Below are 23,342 nucleotides of genomic sequence, written 5' to 3' on the forward strand. Positions count from 1 at the left end.
AATGCAGAATTCAGTGCACCATGGGCAGGTCTGCCAGTGTGCCATGCACCATCTTATGCCGGAATGCCTTCTGTGGAGTTTTTGCAGTGCATTGTGGGCAACACAAGTCATGCAAGGAAAGCTGGAAGCAAGGAGTCAAGTTGAAATTTTTCAGTTTTAGCATGTTTTGTCATTTTTTCATTTTTGTGGGGAGGGGAGGACAAAAATAATGCTCTCCATGGAAATATTTTGATGAGACAAAAAGCCTTTTCCAAATGGAAAAAAAAAAAACCAGCCTGGATGAAAGTTTTCAATTGGCCTTTGAAAAATCCAGAGCCTTGAGATTTTTTTATGTCTTTGAGTTCATGGGATGTGTTTCATAACAGTTTGAATGGGTATAAGGTTAAAGGGGGACCATCAAGAGGATTAGACTCGAAATATAAGTTTTGTTAAATGTTTTTACAAAACTTAAGACGAATAAAAGTGTCTAAGGATTATTTATATTTCTCTTACAACAGGTGAATGTTGACTTGAGGAGGAATTTAGCTTTTCCCAAAAGCAATGGCAATCCATATAGTTAAGTAGAAATTAAAGTGAAACTTACTATTACCAGAAAATAAAGCTGAGCAATCTAGTTTCATTGGCTGTTGAATGAAGACAGTAGAGAAATGGTACAAAAAGCAAGTAAATTAGATATCTGAATTATGGGTGTTTTGGGTCTGTGTCCCTTTAAAAGTGAACCCTTACAGTTTACTTCCAGAATTAAATGAAAAAAAGTGCATTTGGAGTGACATTCTTTGAATAAGACTGCTTTTGGATGAAAATATTTTTGTAAAACAAATAAACCCAAATAGATTAGTAAGTTTGTTGTCAGACAATGCTGAAAAAGTAGATCTAATCACCTCAGCGCAGCAGGCAAAAGAAACTATCTTTATTTGAGTACAGTGGAAAAAAAGAATGCTATAAACTAACGTTCGGAATACCACTTCGTGTTAATGGGGAACAGAATATGCAAATGCTGCCGTGGAGGATCTGGGAACCTTGTTGTGAACCTGAAGACTACAGCTCATCTTTTCTCCTCAGTATAGCCCTGTATAAGAATGGGACAGCTACTGGGGAAAAAAATCCAGATTTCCTGTCTTCAGTCCTTCAGATTTTGTTTCAGAGACTGTTTGATCTATAGAATTAAAATGTCTCTCCCGAGTCTGTGGTTCTGATTGCATTCTTGATTACCTTGTCCTAGAGTAAATACAGAGGAATTCCGTTGCAATCATTGAGGTTACACTGGTGTAAAATTAGTTTGAGATTGGTATCAGGTACTGTGTTTTTGTAGGGATGGGACCAAGCTGCAGAATCTGGATCTACATTTCAAGCATTCCAAAGGTTGAGGCACATGGACCCATGAATAATTGCGAAGAAAAGGGATTCAGATCTAGGTTTAGATTTTAAGCTACCCAGTGCCTAGCGTGAATGTATCAGGGTGATCTCCTTCAGGGAGTGCTACACATTTTAGGGGGAAAAATGTACATTTACCCTTTTTATTCAATATTGAAATAAAAAAAGTCCTTGCATTCTTATTTCTTTCACTTGCTAAGCAGCCAGCATAGACACCTGTAGCTTGTTAGTTGTTTACTGGAACTCCACTGCCACATGGTTCAAACCTTTCAAGGTGCTGAGCTCTGGAATCCAGGTGAAGTAGAGCACTTGAATCTGTGGAATATCATATTCTCAGCATCTTGCAAGATGAAGCCTGCCGTGAATTGAACGAGTGTACATTAGTCTTACTGACTCACAAGCATTTGAAAAAGCCCTTAAGTGATTTAGGAGCATAAGTCCCATTGCATTTTTTCCAGGAACTTAGGCACGTTTGAAATTTTTACCCCAAAACTAATTTCAACAGAGTCTAGTCTGTCATGATAAATAATCAACCATTTATTTGCAGAGCTGCTATTAGCCAATAAAATCACAGCCCCTTATTGGAGAAATGCAAGATTGATGTCTAAAAGGCTCCAGGGATCGTTTTCTTGTTCTACACTGCCAAGTTATACCAATCAGTACAACTGAAAATTGTTACTGTCTGAAGGTTTATGGGCAGTTGAGTGTGATATGAATTTGGAAAGTTGATTGAATTCCAACTAGGCACTTGTTCACTTAAAAATCAACTTTTATTCCTTTTATTGACTGGCATTTTTGTTGGTAGCCTCAAAGAATACAGGGAGACTCATCCACATCTCTATGGCCACTGGTTAAGCCAAAGAGTCTGCAGGGCCCAAGGCAGCATGATGATAGTGGGGCTTGGCTGGTGCGTGGAGGCGAAGGCAGCACACTGACACTGGGGGCTGGCCGGTGGGTGGTGCCTGCTGTTGTCAATTGAAGTGCAGGACTCTGAACTCACAGGTCCCAAGGCAACCACCCTGCTCATCTTGCCCTAAAGTCAGGCTTGTATGGCCACCTGCCTGTCACATGGGTAAAGCACCCAGCACCATAGTACAAACTTGAGAATCACGTTGTGTTAGTTGCAAAGAGCCCTGCTTATCACCCAGCCAAGATGTAGTCACCCTAGACTATGAGACTTATTGTGATTCATTTTAATCTCAGGGTTGCCACTATGAAAGACACCAGGATGGGGCAGCTGGCAATGTACACACACAGCACTCTGTCCAATTTCCCAGCACAACTACCTCAACAAAGGGACAATCCTGCAAAAGTCTAGACACGGGTATTAAACAGAGTTGCCACCTGATGCTAGGTCATCATTTGTCCGTCAACAAAACTGGAGTAGTCTTGTACAAAATGATGGATACTGCAATATTCTCTGTCAGACTCCTGGTGATCTGGGTCATAGTTGGCCAGGAGTTCCATAGCTGAAGATCCTCTGCCGAGGACTCTGCACGTATGCCTAGATGTCTCACCTGAGGTTCCATGTACCTCAGCAGATCCAGTCTTTGCAGTAGTCTTGGTAGCTCATACCTGGGGAGGGCGACACCTTTGCAGAAGCTAAGTTAGACCATTAAGGAGTTTAACGAAAGACCAGGGTCTCTGAAGTGGATGTTATCAACTCATTCTTGGAATATATTCACAGCACCATCATCTGCAAAGGATGACCCAAAGCCCTCTGAAGCCAAAGAGAGTCTATTAACTTCCATAGTCCTTGGGACAGATTTTCAGGGCTCAAGCTGCTGAGCTCCTTTGAAAATACAGCCATTAATTTAGGTGCCTAAATGGGAGCAGAGTTCTCCTGAAAAAACTACCATCAAAAATTCCAGCCCAAAACTTTAGAGAATGACTTGGCAAACAGCATGTTTTGTGCTCACTTGTGAAAAGCTGAAAACTGAGGGGAAGAGATTTACCACACAACATCCCCCTGGACCAGGATGGCTAAGATAAACATTTGCCTCAATCTATGCCATAAGAATTCCCACTGCAGACTGTTAGCCAGGGTGTCCTCTCACATCAGTTATACAGCAGCATAAGTGGATCAACTTCAGTGGCATTCCTCCTGATTTGCATTACCATAAGCAAGAGGATAAACAAGCCCTGACAGTTGAAAGAACAGAGTCTGGCCCTATAGCACCAGGGATTACGTCATTTGGACAAAGTTCCATGTGAGCAAAATATTATGAACAATGCCCTGGCCCTATTCAACTAAATGGAAGTTTAGCCATTAATTTCAGAAGCCCTGGGATTTCAGCCTCTTTTCTCTCCTGATCTCTTAAAAACAATTAACTGAAATGTGGAAATGAATGTCCCTTTAACATTCTTTTCACGGTTATTGTATAAAAAATAATCCAATAAAGCGAGTGTGATTAAAAAAAACCTCCTTTAATGTCTTGTTTACTAGATTTTTGACCTTGCCTTTCAGACCTCAGGATCAGCATTGTGAGGTTTCTTTTATCTGTCAATTTACAGTTACATGTCATAAAAATAGATTCTTAAATGTGTGTTAAATATGTATTTGGGCATATGATGAGTTGAGACATCAGATTCACCTTCAGTTCCCTTTGCGGTAATTGGTTTATTGGGTATGAGCAGACACAGCATGTTGCTAGTGGGTTTTGGATCCTCTACTAACAACCCCATTCACACTGTAGCAGCACAGACACTCTCAAACTATCGAGCAGCTTTGCCCAACCTTGGCTCATCCATAAAGAGGACAAAAGAGAGACATAGAATGTGTTCAGGTGGCTCATGGTTAATTCTTCATGTCGTCTTCATGTTGATGCCAGGAATATGCTGGAAAGATCCTACTGCATTATCATGTAATAACCATTAAAAACTGTATCCTTTGGATTTTAAATGCATAGTGTGGCTGGTGAGAACCTTACAAGGGCAGCAGAGATAGAACTGAACCGCTCTTGCTTCAAAGAGAGAGGTTTTGACCATTTGCACTGAAGGAGAGCCACCACCAGCTGCAAGATTTGTACGGCCTATGATATGGTTAGTTAGTTCTGACATCATCCAGTAGAGGGCAGGAGAGTCATATATTTAACAGCCAGTTCACCCAATAGGGTAACTGTCTAGTGGTAAATCATGACAGCCAGTAGGTAACACCTCCGCAGTTGAAAACAAAAAAGTATATGCTGACCAGAATTCCTCTCTTCTTGGCATGTGCACGCCAAGTTGTTACCACAGCATTGCTCAGGAATGCTGGGGTACATGTACACATTTCATAGAATCATAGGGTTGGAAGAGACCTCAGGAGGTCATCAGGTCCAACCCCCTGCTCAAACCAGGACCAATCCCAAGTATATTATACCAGTCAGTGATTTGTCAAGTGAGGGCTTAAGAACCTCTAGGAATGGAGATTCCACCACCACTCTAGGGCTACGTCTACACTAGCCCCTTATTTTCGAAAGGGGAATGGTAATGAGCAGGGTTGGAAGAGGTTAATGAGGTGCTGCCATGAATATGCACCACCTCATTAGCATAATGGAGGCCATGGCAATTCTAAAGTGCCGCTTTCGAATCGCATGCCATCCATGTAGACAGGGGCCTTTCAAAAGCCCTTTATTTCTACTTGGTTTTAGGAATAATGGGCTTTCAAGACTGGGGGGTCCTTTTGAAAGGCCCCCATCTACATAGATGGCATGCGATTTGAAAGCAGCACTTCCAAATTGCTTTGGCCAGCATTATGCTAATGAGGCACTGCATATTCATGGCAGCGCCTCATTAGCATCTTCTGACCTCACTCATTATCATGCCCCTTTTGAAAAGAAGGGGCAAGTGTAGATGTAGCCTTGGTAACACATTCCAGTGCTTCACCACCCTCCTGGTGAAATGGATTTTCCTAATATCCAACCTAGACCTCTCCCACGGCAACTCGAGACTCTGGCTGCTCGTCCTGTCATCTGTCACCACTGCAAACAGCCTCACTCCATCCTTTTTGTAATCTCCCTTCGGGTCGTTGAAAGCTGCTGTCAAAACCCCCTCACTCTTGTATAGACTATTTGTGATTGGAAAGTTGTTCATGAGTGCCCATTAGTCCTGGAAGACCAACAATTGCCTGATTAGTTTAAAGGAGTATTTGTTTGGGCCACATAAAAAAAAATCAAAAGGAAGGGCAGGGAAAATTTTGGGACTATCCTGAAATGTTCCTTTCCAGGGTCAAATCCTGCATTCTTTTCAGACGTAAAATGCCCGTTGACTTCCATGGGAATTGCAGATGTAATTTCTCAACTAAGCAGGTGCATGTTTCTGACATGTTCCACAAGAGAAGGCTTGACAGTTTAGCACAGGGAAGAGATTTACCTATTCCTAACTCTGTCAGATCTTTGGCAGCTGCTGGAAATGGCTGTGGAGTGAACAAACGGAAGCATTTTTTTGTAACACTATCTTTCAAGGTTGTCAATTTCATTTTTAATAGACATTCATTAAAATAATATTGTATGTAAAAATGTCAATCATATTAAATGTGTCCTTATTGCCAAAATGAGGAGAGCTGGCCCAAAGGGGAAAAAAATGAGTGAAATTTTTCTCAGTAGGAAAGCACAATTTCACTGGAACAAAAAGGTTTATGGACATGCCGGTCCAGGGAGGTTCCCATCTGGAAGGTTTCTCAGCTCCAGAATGAAAGTTCCCAGTAGTCACTCAACCAGAGCTCAAAGCCCACTGAATAGGGCATCTGAGATATGGGTAAAGTCTCCACTCCAACTCATAGATCCTATATATGAATAAACATGTGGGCTGTGGTTTATATACTCAGATTCCCCCATCCCTGTTCGCACTGAGTAGCATTTAAAAAGTATTTCCACTGATTTCAGAGGGACAAGTTATGGGCCATGCCTTCTGGTAGCTTTATGTTCCTCAGTACACCAAAGCAATCTACCTGTGAAAACTTAAATATAAGCAAATATTTAAGGTTAATATGTTTTTCCAGTCATTTGAAGTATTTCATGGTAGTTTTCTGATGGCATTTTTTTAGTGTTCAGGTCTCACCTTTTAAATAACTTAAGAATTAAAAAACCAGGTACCTTAAAATCTAACTGGAACCACAAACAATAAAATGCCTTAAAAACATGAGCATTAAGGTGTTGCAGGGTATCACAACAGAGCAGAGGTAAGGCTGCCTTTCCCACATGTTTAGAAATTAAACCTCCACATTTCACAAGGAGCAAAACAAAAAAGCAGTCCAGTAGCACTTTAAAGACTAAGGCTGGGTCTACACATGCCCCTTCCTTTCGAAAGGGACATGTTAACGAGTGTGTTCAAAAGATGCTAATGAGGTGTCGCAATGAATATGCAGCACCTCATTAGCATAATGGCAGCGGTGGCAATTCGAAAGTGCAGCTTTTTGAATCGCGTGCCGCCCGTGGAGACAGGACCTTCCGAAAACACCCCCAGTTTTTGAAAGCCCTTCTTCTGATCAGAGATAGATATTCATTGCAGCGCCTCATTAGCATCTTTTGAACCCGCTCATTAACATGCCTTTTTCGAAAGGAAGGGGCATGTGTAGACCCAGCCTAATCAAATAATTTATTAGGTGATGAGCTTTCGTGGGACAGACCCACTTCTTCAGATCAAGGCCAGGTCTGTCCCACGAAAGCTCATCACCTAATAAATTATTTTGTTAAAGTGCTACTGGACTGCCTTTTTGTTTTGGTAGTGTATAGACTAGCATGGCTTTCTCTCTGTTACTATTCACAAGGAGCAGTCGATCTTGACCTCTCTCTCAGGCCTTTTCTGAATATTGGGACTCACAAAACATATCATTCAACTTCATCAGTATCTGTGGGAGAGATTATCTTGTTTCTGCCAAAACTAAAAACAAAATGCTCTTACGCTACTGCATGTTTCATTTTGTGACAAATCAGAGACCACAAAATGCCAGCCTTAATTAGAAACATTTTGAACTTGAATATTCCTTCAAATGAATTTTATATCCATCACAATTCCTATATTTCCAGAGTCATTTATGACTTACAGAAGTGTAAATGAAAGAATATCTAAAGTATCCAAGCCAGAGTCACGAGATTACTCTTGAATGCCACAATTAGAACACTACACTATACCTCGCAGCAGTGTTTCTCAACCCTTTTTATAGAGTACCCCTTCTTCAAAAAAAAATTATAAGTACCCCCAGACTTTCTCACTTACCCTTAAGTGTGCGTGTACCCCTGGTTGAGAAACATGGTCCTATGGTAATCTGAGGTCTTGACACAAGTTCCATTCATCCTTTCCAGATTACCCTTTCCAGGAGTCACATTTGCTTCGCACACCACCAAGTTACAACTCACTTAAAAACTGCTTAAGTACAAAAACATGCAAAAATATCACAGAAGACAACTACAGAAAATGTGCTGACTTTCTACCATCTTATTATCAAATAAATGAATTGGAACAGAAATACTGTACGTACATTTCAGCATCAGGCGTTTGAAGCAGTAGAAACAAGTCACTGTCTGAAGGGCTGTTTAGATTGTACTGTCTTTACCAGTGTTTTCATGTAAAGTTGTAAAACTAGGCAAATATTTAGATGCGTTGATATACCCCCGGAAGACCTTGGTGTACCCCCAAGGGTACACATGCCCCTGGTTGAGAAACACTGGCTTAGAGAATATTCTAGAAGTTAAGAGGTTTAGCCCTTTTTGCTAGTAAGCTGTTGCCAGTACCAGTGATAACCTCTTTCCTGGTATTGGGAATATCAGCTCAAACCAGGCAGAGAACGTTATTTTGATACCTGTCCTTGTTATGTGCATCACGGGGAACAGAGCAGAGGCAGCGGGGAGAGCACTCAAACACATCCTGCCCTCAGCAGCACAGTGAGGTCAGCTCTGTGTTGCGTGGGAAAGGAAGCCCTACCACCATTCTAGTTGTCAGTGATCACATTAGTAACAGAGCAGCTAGGTGCAGTCTCCTGGCCTCTTGGGCCCAGAGGGGCAAGTCAAAGAAGAGACAAAAAGCAAGGAATCAAGAGCTCCAAGAGGCAACAGTGGGCAGAAAAGTCCAGACAAGAACCCATGAATAGGTACAGCAAGTGCCCATTCCCAAGCTGATATGCACCTGCTTGGGATTCTCTGTGAAGGGCAAAGATGATCTGTTGGTACATACTAAGTTTGGGAAATTTTTACATCAGCAAAGCTATAAAGATTCATCCCACCATTAAGTCACAAAGACCTAGTAATGAGATCCATTCAGGGAGAGGCCATGATGGGCTCAGAAAAGATTGCTAGGACATGACACACCTCAGAACTCCCAAATCTTAGCACCTGTGACAACCCAGGTTACAGAGCAAACATCCTCCCTCAGCCCAGAACGTACGACTCTGTCACAAAAGCAGCCACCCACCACCCAACCAGCCACCAATCAGCTGCTTAGCAGTGAGTGGGAGGTGCTGGGGGAGAAGGCAGAGTGAGGGGGTGAGGACTGAGCGCACACACACAGAAATGTAAATCCTGGCACCTGGGAAACAGAATCAATAGTGAAAGCACATCAGATCACTGTAGCTGCTTAATCAAAACCTTCTTGCTGCCACCAGCGAGATCAAGAAAAAGTAGAACCATACAGTATCTAGAATCAGTGATCAAAGTCTGGAAGAAGAAAAAGGGAGACAAGTACCATGGAAACCCCAGAGGTGAATGATCGCACTGCTGAGGCAACAGAGGAGATATAGAAAACGTGAGATATTTTCCGCTCCCTTCTCAAAGGCGCCAGGGATTGTGGAAGTGATTTCCTTCTGCTGTTAACAAAAGGGAGGGATAAGATATTGCCTTGACCTTGGAGAAAGAAAAGGCAAGTGTGTAGATAGCTGTGTTGACATACAGAAACTCCCACACACAGTTTACAATCTAATTAGACAAGACGGAGAAGGGGTTGGAGAAAGCAGATATTATCTCCAATTTATGGAGAGTGAGAGCTGAAGCAGAGAGCAATTAAGTGAGTTGCCCAAGGTCACAAAAGAAATCGGTGAGGCTGAACCCAGAGTCCCATCCCTATCTGGCAGCAACAAATCCACCCATCCCTCCTCTATAAGGATGAGTTCCATTCCAGCTTTCAGAGACACAACGTTTACAGGTGCCTTAAATTATCAATGTTAATAACCCAGCTTCTGCTTTGCTGTCTCAGGCTTATAATTGGCAAATGCCTCCTGTCAATCCCCATTTCAGATGTGTCCAGCCATCTGTTAATGGTTTTCCTGAGGTTACCTGTACAGATAGATCTTTTGAAAGTAATATAAAGCACATGTGGTTTTAAGCAAGATGTTAATTAGAAACATTTATCGTGCCAAATGTATGATTAATGCTCAGGGTTTAATTGAAGTGAACCAGCATTCTTGAAATCTGCTTTCCTTGCCTGATGGAAGAGTTTGAGGAGGGGTAACAATTTTTTTCTAAAAAATAAATAAAAGCCAGATACACCACAAATGAAGGTTAACAGAGACACTGTACACAGTGTAGGATTGGGTCCAACGGCTGTGGGCTAAAATAAAAAAACACCGTAACTTTGACCATATTTCTTTATTAACCAACATAGCTGCAGGCAATTTTGAAAAGATGATTAAGAGTGCTCAGCATTATTGTTATTATGATGTCTTATTTGTATTGCCATTTTCATTTACCTAGTAATAATTCACTGAGAAAAATCACTGGTTCTCAGTTCGTTCCACTGCTATCTTTTTTCCCTCCCTCCCTCATTACATAGAACACGTTAGGTATGTTTTTAACCATGGGGACCCTGCCACCCACTTTAAGTTATGGGACAAAATGGAAAGTGATCACTGCAAAACAGAACCAGAGAAATCTTTTGAATGTGGGGAGGACTCCATCATCTTAACTTTTAGATACTTTTGTTTTTATTACCTACGCTCTTTTCCTCTTTCATTCAACATTGTAAAACTGGTTCCAAGATCTATACCCAGGATTTTTCCAAAAACACCTATGAAAATTCTTCGGGTCAGTTCTGGGGACAGGTTTGTATTGACAATGCCTGGTGGGAATCCATGTGTTGTAGGTGCAGATCAAATATGTTTTGAATTTTGCTGTTCATGGAACTTGTTTCATTTCTGGTAAAGTGCCCCAAGATATGTTCTTGTCAGTGATCTATGGAGTGTTTTTCAGGAGCAGTATATACATCCAACAGCACATCCTTTGTCGTTTCTCTTCTTGTTTTAACCCTTTAGAACCGAAGAATATAGTGCAACTGGGCTTTACTGAAACATAATATGTAATAATATAATTAAAGGCAGGATCATAATATATCCACATGTAGAGATTGCACCATCTTGACGCTTCCTCACTTTACAGTACTTGCCTCACACCCTCAAAAGGCTTAGTCTATACTAGGCAGGTAAGTCACTTGCAGATATTCGATTCCAGCTATGGCAATTGCTTAGCTAGGTTTGACTTACCTGAAATTCACTTACTTGGCTGTCCACACAGAGGGAGGTCAATGGGAGAAACTCTCCTGTTGACTTTCCTTACTCCTCACGATATCAAGGAGTACAGGGGTCGACTGCTAACTGCAGATAGTTCAATTTTGCATGTCTCTACCAGAAGTGCAAAATCGAACTCTGGAAGATCAGCCCTGAATGGGTTGATCTTCTTTGTCGTATAGACAAGTCTTCAGTCTTTTGGTAGTTTACTAGTATGTAATAGTAAGTGGGGCTTGTAGCACCTCCTTTCAAGATTGCTCAACACTTCCCACAGTGAGACCCCATTCTCAGCTGCTGAGAACTTTAATAATTTGGGCTGAAGTTTTACATGCCTTAGGCGAAGTCTTTTGCTGGAAGATTTGAGTCAAAGAAGTTCAGCCATTTTTGAGAATGAGGTTAGGGCTTCATGTTAAAATTTTCTTAGAGGCCTTTTCTTTGAAAAAACTCCAAACTCCTAGCCATCCCCACTTTCTTCTCTTGATTTCACTGTCAATTAGTTCTTGTCCTGCTCTGTTCCAAAGCTCTTCATTTGACGAAGTCTTGCCATTTGATGTGAAAGATGTACCTCAGGCTTCTGTTTATGAATGTCTATAGCTTGTGAGTTGAAGACTTTTTAGTACACCAGGTCTCATATCCATACAAGAGCCCACTCTTCACATTTGTGTTGAGTATCCAGCGTTTCATCTTCGCAGATATTATTTGTGAACTCCATCTGGGATTGAGAGTCTTGAATACAGATGTTGCTTTCTGTATCCTGTTTGTTTCTAAAAACAGGCAATATTTCTCCGAGGCCTTTTTCCTCTGAACAAGCTTGTCTATCCATATAGTACCTCTCATTTGGAGGCAAAAAGATACAAAAAAGGCTTCTCATGCATATTTTTGTTTTTGTCCTGTGGAAAAAAGGGCAGGTGAAGGTAGCTAATAGGCTCCTCCGTTTTAAAGGAAATCTCCTTCTAAGTTGTTACTCAAGAAACTGACACATTTTCTTTCTCTTAGCCTCTCTCCTTGTCTTTTCATCTCTCCCTCCTTTCTTCACTACACAGATCTGGATCACGATGCTGATAATTGAAGTCACTCTAGTTTGTGATCAGCTGAGAAGCTCAGACATGTCTTTGTCTCTAGCCAGTCCCACTTCTGAAGAAGAAGAATAAATATATAAATACATGAAAAAAACACAGCTTCAAGAAGCATTTTTAACATCAAATAAATATGGAGTCAAGTTGATGATTAATATTGTTTTTCACTGACATTAAGGGTGGGGTTTTTGTTTTGTTTTATTTCTCTCCATTTATAAGTACCTAAACTGAAATGATTGATAAAAGTCATGATGTGATTAAAACAGTGAATGAAACCATTTGGGTTTTCACCAGATTCTACTGTTCTGGCCCAAAATATGAGTTACATTGACACGCTAGACTCCTGATTTCATGTCCTATGAGTGGCTGCAGTGGTTCAACCCATGAGGTTGTTTTACATCACATTGTCAGGCCAAATAATCTACAGAACTAAAAGGTTTCGGTACTGTATGCAGGGTTATCTGTGCACCCCCTAGTAGCAACCTATTGAGAGGCAGACTGAACAAGCTATAAGCACCAGCCACATCTCACATGTGACTTGGGGTGAGCTGGTCAGTTAAATATCACTTAAACCACGTCCAAACTTCAGTCTGTCAAGTGAGGAAAGGCGGAACGGGAATCAGACTGAGGTGATTGTCAGGTCTAATGTCTTGTGAATGCCCTGGACCAGGGTGAAGGGCACATTGACCCATCTTAGGGGTCTTTCCCATTTCTGATGGTTTTGATCCTCTGATTCCCCCAGCTGCCTCTCTGCAAAACACATGTAAGATATCAAAGTGGGATTGCACATTAAAGAATAGATGCTTTTTTACTTACAAACCAAAAAAAGCCCCCCTACTTTTCTGACTTAGTTCTGTCTCTGCCTTTCAGCTAAGCATCCCATGTATTTTCTAAAGAGTTTCATTGGAATAAAGCATCTGATTGGTTCACCAGAAAATCTGGATTGAGGCACTTTAGTCTTTTTAAGCAAAAGGTTTTCTACGTCTAAATAAAAGTAATAATGTGTCACTTAAATCCTGTTCTCGCAATTAGTTCTCCTCACAGCCCTGCTTTAATGCGACTGCCTTTCATTGTCTATGCCTATTTATACCGCTCTTTAAAGTTCATTAAAATCGCTGCCGCTATCTCTCACCAAACAACTGTTCCAGACACCAGTGTCAGACACTTGGGAAATTTATGCTTTGAAGTCCCTCTTATTCCCTTTATCAGGTTTTTTTTTTTTAAATGACTAAACCGGTTTTATGCTTTTCACAGTTATCCAGGGATCTGTTCTTCCTGACACAGAGCCGAGACGTCATTCCTTACACATTACCCCTTTTCTCTTTTTCTTCGTTTCTCTCCCTGCTTGCTTTGGCTCTCTGCTAAGTCCATCACAGCTTTGTTTTTATATCCTCCTCACTATATTTTATAGCCCAGTAAAACCTAGAAATCTGCTTCAGAAAACACACATGCCAGCCCTTTGATGTTTGTGTCTTGTGTGGCAGCTCACTGGAATTTGTCAGCAACTCACACAGAGACAAAGACTGTGGAACTTGCCCACTACTAGAATCAACAGCTGCCAGACAGAAGACTGAAAGCAGCCAGTGACATACCCAGGGCAAGAATAATAAAAATGGACAGGTGAACGCATTCCTCTCCTGGCCCAGCATTCTTGACTGAGAAAAATACCACAGACCTGTTTTCCAAACGGCCAGGCTCTGTCTCATTGCATCCAGTGGAGATGGAGAAGGCTGACAAAATTCCCTTGTTCTGGTAGAGTACCACCAGAGTTTAATGCACCACATCTGCCTTCTCCAGGAGTAGAGCAACCTGGCAAAATCTAGACGAGTGTTCAATGCTTTTCTGAATTCCAGACAGTGCTCTGATCATGAACTACCCTGTCTCCTCTTGACACATCAGCAGGGTCTCCAGCAGAAAGCCCCTGTCTTCACCGGTATTGCACAGGCAGTAGGGATTTGACTCTGCATCAGTCAGAGATCTGATTGATTACAGGCTGGTCCCATAACAGAGGTTACTTCACACAACCTGTCCCTCTGATGACATGACTGCTCGGAGGACCTGTCTGTCACTATATGTATGTACATTCCTTAGCGCAGCTGGGTCCTGCGGGTGCTATCGCCATACAAACAACAATAATGATCTATCTGCCCACGCCCCTCCCAGATGCTGTCACAGTTTTGTCCTGATCTGATTTCAACATCTTATTCTACAGGGCTTCCACCGGTTTCTGATCAGTTCCGCTGTTTGGTTCTAAGGCTCTTGCATGCTTCGGTTTAGATTCCCACCGCAGCATGGCGTCTTTTCAAAGGCCTGTTAAGAGGTAACCAAAAATTGTGATTTTTCAGCTACAGTTGTCAACTTTAATAACAATATCAACTCAGGAAAAAAGAAACCTTTAAGCGTCAATGACAGCATCTCCGGTCTTGTTCCACTGGTTAACTTTCATTTAGCAATGCTTACAATGTTGGGTTGATGCTAAGTGCCAGGTTCCTTCTACTTCCTTCGGCGCCCTGCAAACCGGCCAGGTCACAGCCACTGCTTGTGTATTTCAGTGTTCTTCTGAAGTCTGTGGCCTTTCACCTTCCGAGTTTCTGCCCCATAAAAGCATCTGTCAGCTATGTAGTGGGTAAATTCTCAGGGCTAAACTATGATGCCTGCTACACGCCTACAAAAGGTGGTAAGGGAGGACTTCCTCATACTGCTTGTAGTGAGGTGGAGTAGCTCTTCACTGACAGGGAGAGGGAAGAACCTCTCCCCAAGACTCAGGAGGCAGGCCCCGCCCCCACCTGCTTATCACCTGTCTGGAAGCAAGGGGGTGGAACAGTCAGTATAAAAGCCGAGACCAGGAGCTCAGTTGAGGTCCAGCCACTCGAGAAGCCAGAGATTGGTCCTGAGATCCCAGGCTGGGGGGCTCATGCAGCCCTGCAGGAGACTGAAGACTGGCCTGGACCACCAGGCACACAACTGGACGTCACCGAGGAGCTGCAAGCTGGGGTGGAGACACTAGTCTACCCAAATGGAGAGGAACCTCCCTGCTGCCCAGTGAGGTATGACCTGAGGGGAGTCTGAAAGTGGCTCAGGGATGGCTGAGTCAGCTTGCTGTGGTTTGACTCCCCACTGATCAAAGCGGCAGATGGGTAGGCAGCATTGGTCCCTCTAAGTCCTTGCAGCCCAACCCTAACCTGATGGGTACAGCTACAAGTGTTGGATTCGTGTGAGGTCTAAAAACAACCTGACCATCTCAGGCTGAGTTTGGGTTGTGTCTGATCACCTTCTCTTGCTCCTGGGATAGGCAACGCGTTGGTTGTGTGCCCAGCTCCTGCCAGCTGTTGCCACTGTAAGGTTCCTCTGACACCAGGAGAAGCCCATAAATTGCATCTCCTCCTGGCCTGCAGCCTGCTCGGTGCTGCATGACAGTGGCCCCTGTGTGCAGGAGGCTGTTGCAGACAGATGGGGAGCAAGAAGCCCACAACAGACCAAGCCCCAAGGATGAGGCAGCAGTACCCAGTTTTGGGGAGAAGTGTTGGGTCAGCTCTCTAAATGACTTGCCATTCTCAGGTGAGATTCAGGTCAGCTGTGCTTAGACCATGTTTGAGTCCAGGTCAGGCAAAAAACTAGGCCTCAGTGGACTGCTGAACCCCACATCATCACCGTGTCCACATGAGGGCACCGCTAATTCATTTCCCCTTCCTTCACCTCACTGACCCATTGCAATGAAGGTCTTTTCTCCAACAGGTCATGCTAACCTTAATGCTTGTCCCACCACCCCCTGTGTAAACCATCATCTAGTGAAGGCTTTCTTAGTCTCTGTAGATAGTACTAACCTTACCCCACCCAGTGTTCCCTGTGTGCCGAGCACTTGGGCCGCTACCAGATTCAATTAGCAGAGCACCCACAGCCAGCAGCATGTTTCTACTCACGGTGCACGTCCGCACATGCCTCATTGCTTGTAACAAAATTTATTCTGCATATGGACAAGTAAAAAAAAATAGAGGGAAAATTTCCCTCATCCCATGCTAACCTCTCAATGCAGCGGGTCTTTCCCACTCTGACAGCTAGGCCAGCAGCTAGTTGGGAAGAATCAGGGTGAGAAATTCTCCAAAGAGCCACAGTGAGCACAAGTCCAACTGAAGATCAGTATGCCTGTGATATGAGTTTCCAGGATCCCAGACTCATAGCCAAGAGACAGGACTTCACCCAGAAAAAATATTGCCCAAACCAGCCTTTAAAGTCTCAGGGTTCAATTCAATTGCTCCATTAATTCATTAAAGTCAATGGAGCTGCATCCACAGACATCAGGCCTGAAGTTAGTTCCTCATCCTCGCCACTGGTTGGAGGACAGGTAACCAGAGCTTCCTTGGGGCATCAACCCTATGATAATACCGCAGAGTAAGTCACCCTCTGATCTCCTATCACCATATCTGTAAAGCCAAAACAGGCAGACATCCAGGGAAAGCCACAAGGGAATAGAGCAAGAGTGAGAAGGGGAGGCCCTTTGCAGACTGAAACAGACATAAAACAGAGCCAAAGAATTTCTTCAGCTATGTGCTGTGTTGGGCATCTCTTTTCCCCATGTTGTGGATTAACAGGCACTCCCACTGTGTCTCTTCACTTTGCTTCCAAGCTTTTACTCTGTGTGTGATGTCCTGGAAGTGTTAATAGGTACAGAATGTTCTGTTATTTTGTGGCAAGGGTCACAGGCGAGTGTGTGCAGCAAAGCTATGAGAGCCTTTTCTCCCCTCGTTCCCTGTGTGTAAATCCTATTGTTGTTAATAGAAGCGATGCAAGGACAACTGATGAACTTCTAGATGCATTCCTTGAACTGAAGTCAATGGGAATTTTCTGAAGCAATGGATGCAGGATGCCGGATCGCACTGTTAGCCTACACCTCCCTATGGGACCCAGTTAATGGTGCCCTGGCAGCCAGACTTCTGGCATTTCTCAGCCTTTTAGTGGTTGGCTTTGCAACCTTAACACTCTTATAACATTGCCAAGGGGGATGGCTGTGTGTTATATGTATTAGTGTTGCTGTACCCTGAGGTCAATTTTCTAAGCAATCAGTCAACAGTACAAGGTCCATTCCACCGACTTTAAGGGTTCCTCAGATCGACTTTTGTACTCATGCTTTTCGTGAGGAGTAACACCAAAATGGACCCTGCATGGTGGACTTTAGGGTAGTTCATAGGAAGAAACTGGATGTTCTTGGCCTCCAGGAAGTGTCCCACAGTACCCCAGTGTGATCACTCTGGCCATCACTCCTTTTTAATGGCAGTCCTGAGTATAGGAGGCTCCAAGCACTACTCTGGAAAGGGTTATAAAGAGCTGGTTTCTGGACGTGGTTCTCCCATTCTGTCTTATACTCCAAATGGTGAATGAATTGATAGTGTGGACAGGGCTGCCGAAGGTGGGGAGGGGAAGGGGAGAAAGGAGGCATTTGCTCCTAGTCCTGGCAATTCAAAGGGGCCCAGAGCTCCAGCTACTACCTCAGTAGCAGCCGTGGCAGACAGAGCTCCAGGCCCCTTTTGAAATGCTATTGAGCACTGTGCCACCTGTCTGCAAGCAGTGTTGGGTGGGGAGCCAGGGCTGACTGCCCTAAGCCCCTCCCTTCAAGTCTTGGCCCTGCCCTTTTCAAGGGCAGGGAGTCACCTTGCTGCTGCCCCCTGGGCCCACAGGTTCTGTTGGTGCCGCTGAGTGCTGGATTGGGGAATAGCCCAGCGCATTCTGGTGCTTGCAGGGTATGTAGAGCCGGCAGTAGACAGAAAGAGGCAGTCTGGATCTCAGTCTCCTACTCAAAATGTGCCAGCAGGACTATTCTCTAACAGGGTTTTAGGCCTATGGGAACAATTTTAAACTCCAGGCTCATCTGACGCATAACTCAGTGTAGTGATTGCTGCATTTGGGGCTCCTTCCAGTACCTCAGTCTGCCTCGCTGGCATAAGCAATCACTTTAACTTGTCCCATGCTATTTCCAATACAAGGTTTTTGACCTTTGAAGACCACCCTGTGTGGAGCTATTGATTGTGGTGGGGACCCTTTCACGGTCAGGCACTTTCACCAGCCATTATGTTCATGATTTTTCTACAGATAGGGTTCCAACTCACCCCAGGATTGAGAGGTTCACTCAGCAAAAACAACACTCAGTCCCCCTACCCCCTGACAGGCTGGTGTGAGGGTTTCTGGTTTAACTGAGCTAAGAATATGAAGCCTTCACCCAGAGGGACTGAGCAGAGAGCCCAGTTCCAACAATACACTACCATTTTTATTGTTGTATATGGATTTCAGATTTTCTAATTTATGATGCATTTTAATCAGCTCAAAGATTTGTCCCCTGAATATCTGGAGGCTTCCTTGAACACGAACAATGACCTTCTGAGGCTCATCCATCACCATCTAAATTACCTTTGTACTGAATGGAATTATTTCACCTCCACAGCACTTCAGGGCTAAAGGCGACTAAGTTAGAGGTGATTATCTTTTGCTAATAGCCTGCATTAGCGAGCAAAATCTCACAATTACCTTTGTAGTCCTTCCATATACTTTAATGTTGCTATTATTATTAATATTGATCTTTAAAACATGCTCCTTTCCTGTCACCTGGAGGCACAAACTGCAGGTTCTAACAAAACTGGTGACGAAGCTGCCTCATATTAGCAAGTGCAAAGAACCCTGTATTTCACTCCATTTTAGTTGAAGGAAGTTTGTGTCCGGCTAGAAGGAAAAAGAGGTATTTGTTACATCAACACAGATTGCCCATAATCTTACTTAGCCTGACCTGTACTTTACCTCAGTAAATACCCCAGTCCGCAAATTTTGGGCCTATCCAAACCATTCAGTAGCCTGGACAAAATGTGGCTTTTCAAAATCGAAACAAAATCACAAACTCCCCACCACCCCCCTACCCCTGTCCTCACCCCTTCCTCACCTCCCCACAGAGGCTGAGATTGCTGCATAAGAGATTTATATACCTGGCATCCATTAATTTTAATGAATTTTCTAGTCCCCTCATTGGCCATGGAGATCTTTGTCTTCACTTCCCTTCTATGTTCTGGCGAGCACTTGTTGCCCAGTGTGCCCAGATGCACAGGCGGACCTAAGTCTAAGTAAGTCTATGTTCTGCTCTGTGTTATGGATTTAATTAGGTGTGGACTGGCTTCTGGCTTCAATGTGTCCTTAATCTACCAATATGGCTGGGCCACCGCTAAGGGTATGTCCACTACGGTCAGGGTTGATCTTCTGGAGTTCAATTTATTGTGCCTGGTACAGTCACGTGGAATTGAACTATCTGGGGTCACCAGACAATTCCTGTACTCCTCAATATCACAAGGAGTAAGGGAGGATGATGGGAGAGTTTCACTGTTGACCGCCCTCTGTGTAGATAGCCAGGTAAGTTGATTGCAGATAAGTGAATTCTAGCTGTGCAATTGCCATAGCTAGATTTGCATATCTGCAATTGACTTGCTGAATGTAAACTAAGCCTCAGAGTCAGGCAGCTCACCATCTCCGTTGTTGCTCCAACAGGCGACTAAGGAACTCCAGCCGAGTTTGTTTAGTCTTGCTGTACCACTCTTGCCTTCCAGCCAGGGCTGAGGCACAACAAGGAGGATGGAAAATTTTGAAGTTCACACCTTTTTACACAGATTTTAATGGTGTTGGGGAGCTACAGGACAAAATTAGATCCTTTATTCTATTTTAAACCCAACTCAACCTGAAGCCATTGGCGACTGAAAGACATTTCCTGCCTGAAATAATAGCATACACAACCAACCCCTCTATGCATTTAATAGGAAAAGTCCACTTACCTAGAAGTAAAGAAATATTTCTTCCTTTCTTCCTCTTGCATTTCTATTGGTCTTTTTGTCTGCCAATTTTAAGAGAAATTAACTCTATAAACTTGGTTTTGAAAGGATTTTGTTTTAACATAATTAATATTTCCTATTCTATAATAAATGTCATCTTTGTGTTTTATAACTTGACTTTTTTCCTTGGGTATTGAAGTTATTAAATGCAATTAAATGCAAGTGGTTGTGGATGTGTGTAATTATTTAAATTTTCACTATTACATAAGAAGAAAACTATGCCTTTTCCTTCCTGAGCATTAACTGCAGGTTGCATACAAAAAAGAAGTGTATTGAATGAGTATCATGGTTGTGAAGTCAAACACTCAAGAGTTAAGAAATCCCTGGTTTGAAGGTTGTCTGACTAATAAAGAGTCAGAAACAATCTACTATATACGTTAGCGAGTTTATCTGACTGTTTGATCAAGAACTCATACTAAATGGTAAGAGCTAGGACCACCAGGTTTGATATACAGCTTCCTCTTATCATAACTTTTAGCAGCGTAAGGGTTTGATTGTGCCAGGAAAATGAGATGTGCCTGGAATGAAATTGCTTCTCATAAGAAGCGCAGTCCCTGCTTCTTATCAGATGGGATGATTTAGTTGGGATTGGTTCTGCATTGAGCAGGGGGTTGGACTTGATGACCTCCTGAGATCTCTTCCAACTCCATGATTCTGTGAAAGCCAAACAGAAAAGAAACTGAATCACCAAATCAAGTACGTTCCTCTAATTTGACATAATTGAGCAAATGTTGAAATTCAAGATGAGCCAGAAAAATAGCATGGACCTGGAATAGGAATGCTTCTCAATCAACCTTATAGAAAAGAGATAAAATGGAGAAATTTGGAGTAGTGCTCTGTTCTGGCACAGCCAAATCAATGCTCACCGTTTGAAAACTCAAAGAAAATTTTAGTTGAAACCAAATTGACTAGATCCCTTTTTTTTGTTAAAACGTAGCAAGTTATAAGTATTAAAGAGGTAGCCGAGTTTGTAACTGCAAAAGCAACAAGTCCTGTGGCACCTTATAGACTAACAGATATTTTGGAGCATAAGCTTTCAAGGGCAAAGAACCACTTCATCAGATGCAGCTGACAAGCGGGTCTTTGCGCACAAAAGCTTATGCTCCAAATATCTGTTAGTCTATAAAGTGCCACAGGACTTCTTGTTGGTTTTATAGCAAATGATAGGACTTTATAGGGATGAAATACACATTTTAAACATGTATTTAAAAAGCAAATGGACAAATGTTAACAGTCCCTATTTTTAAGAAATCCAAAATAAAATTTTACTTCATAAAATAGCATAAATAAAAATAGCAATAATATTTTTGAAAAGTATAGTAATTTGAATAAAGCATGTGCACTTTCCTTTTATTTAAAAAAAACATAATTGATTTGAGGACCCAAGGAATGCTTGGTAAATCTGTTGGTAGGTTTATGATATAAATAACTACATTATTCAGGGAATTTACATTTACCTATAGAAACCCTGTGGCTTTTTCTGGATTTTTAGAGAGGGGCCTGTTTTAAAACCAAACAAACAAACAAAACCAAACAAACAAACAAAAAAACCCCACCCAAATCACCTCATACTTTAGAATCATCTGGAAGGCAAATCTGGATTCAAGTTTGAAAGTCATTTCTGAGCCCAACCCTGAATCCAAATACCTCCAGACTTGGGAATGTTTGAAATCTTGTTTTGAATTTTATAATCTGGGGGATTTTGTCACTAGTTGGACCCATCACAGGTTTTGGAACAATTTTTCAGAGGTTTCAAACAAGGAGATCAGAAAGGAAAAGTCCACAAGCCACGGAGGAAGACATTCTGGGTCTGTAAAGAGAGGAAGGCTCTGGATGTGGCAGCATAGTGTTTACAAGAAACAAAGATTTTTGGAGAGCAATCCATGTTGGCAGTGAAGCCTCAGCTGTAGGGAAAGGGTAGTCATCCTTTTCCTCAGATGCCGGCAGCGTCTTACCATGCACAAGGAGGCACGGGCTACTTATCACCCTGTCATCTATTACTTTTTATTAATGGCTTTCAAAATCTGGACATAAAAGGAACTTCCAGACTGGCTGCTAATGACATCATGTCTATAACGTCCAGCAAATACCCATAGCTGTATGCCTTATTTCTGTGTATAAATTCCATATCATAATAGCTGCCAGATGCCCCATGCCAAGCATTTCAGGTTAATCATTGCACTTGTCAGATGGTTAAAGCCACTCAGCCTTTGGCCTCACATCTTATATTATAACACCCAACCTGCACTGTAATCAACCAGGCATGCACAGTCTGGCAAGCCTTATTGCTGAGCGAAAGATGGTCTCTTTGGATGGTGTGCTAGCATACAGCAAAGGAAGGGAATGGTGTTTCAAACTAGCTTCTAATGTGATGCCTACATTTCAGTCATTTCAGTCAGTCACAAATGCAAAAGCAGAAGCTGATTTATCAAGTCAAAAATAAAGCACCAGGCGCAAAACTGTTGAATGCCCTGCCCTGCCCCCTTCTCACCAGAGGTTTGCAAATATTGCTAAGCAAGTGAAGGGGAAGGGGATAGCTGGCAAAAGGAGGAACTCATTTGTACTGAGAAGGATAAGGCCTGAACAGAGAAAAGAGTGACTGAGAACAGCAGCAATATGCCTGCCCTGAGTCTAAGAAGCAAGTTCGCTGTCATGCCTAGAGTTTGCCCCATGAATAATGTTTACTTTTTAAGGAAAAACTGAGAACAGAAACTGAATGTTTTCATCTCAACCAACGTTCTCCAGTCCCAAACTGTGCAAAACCGGAGGAGTTTCAACCAAAAGTTTTCAAAAACAGTAGACTTGTTTCATGAAACTTTCAGTTTAGTTGAAAATCTAGTCCTCGCTCCCCACCCCATCCCCAGCCACAGGAAAAAGTTTTTATGGAAAATTACAGTCAGTCCTGACTGAGACATTGGCAGTGTGATTTCAACTCGATAGTGATACAGCTACACTCTCACTGACATCAGTCCTTTGACTACAATGGAAGCAGTTAGGTCCATAGTGAGTATATTAGAATACCCCACCTTTATAAACCATGTAGTGTAATCAAATATCTCCATGGGTCACCAGTAAACACTCACTGAGAAGTACTTGAGCCAATCTTTCAAGCATAAAAAGTAACTGACAGGGGTCTTCTTGCCTAAATCTATTGTTATGTGTGGGGGAAACCCAAAAGATCCAGTAGTTCAGCTTCACATTGAAAAATTGGTAACTTCTCTGAAATTCCTGAGTCTGAAAACTGGGTTGGGAACATCACAAAGGCAGGCTCTTGGGAAATAGCCTGTATTTCCTTCTTCTGGGCATGCTGAAAATTGTGTGAAAATATCCCCTCATGATATTTCAACACTTCCACTCCTTGCTAGACCATGGAAGTGGAGAAGCTCAAGGCAATGAAAAACACGTGGGGAAATGTGAATGAAGCCATTTGAGTCTTTCTGAGAGGTTCCATTTGGGATTGTTTTGGGAAGGAAGGCTGCAAAGGGGCTGACGAGGCTATGTCTTATTTTATCAAAAAAATCAACCATCTTGTATTTCAATATGGCCAAGAAGTACTGGTGTTGG

The 23,342-nt window shown here is 42.6% G+C and overlaps 1 long non-coding RNA gene across 1 annotated transcript in view; it reads right to left on the reverse strand.

Annotated features, from left to right (window-relative positions):
- Nucleotides 1–9,936: 9,936 nt before the first annotated feature.
- The window catches only part of LOC142023561 (uncharacterized), a 51,852-nt gene continuing 38,446 nt past the window's right edge, over nucleotides 9,937–23,342 (reverse strand). Inside the window, exons 2-4 of the long non-coding RNA XR_012648260.1 lie at nucleotides 19,722–20,432; nucleotides 18,439–18,630; nucleotides 9,937–11,980 (exon numbers count right to left, since the gene is read on the reverse strand). This is a non-coding gene — a long non-coding RNA (uncharacterized LOC142023561). The remainder of the gene's footprint in view (nucleotides 11,981–18,438; nucleotides 18,631–19,721; nucleotides 20,433–23,342) is intronic.

The sequence above is a fragment of the Carettochelys insculpta genome, chromosome 20 (genome assembly GCF_033958435.1).
Source record: "Carettochelys insculpta isolate YL-2023 chromosome 20, ASM3395843v1, whole genome shotgun sequence".
Lineage (NCBI taxonomy): Eukaryota > Metazoa > Chordata > Testudines > Carettochelyidae > Carettochelys > Carettochelys insculpta.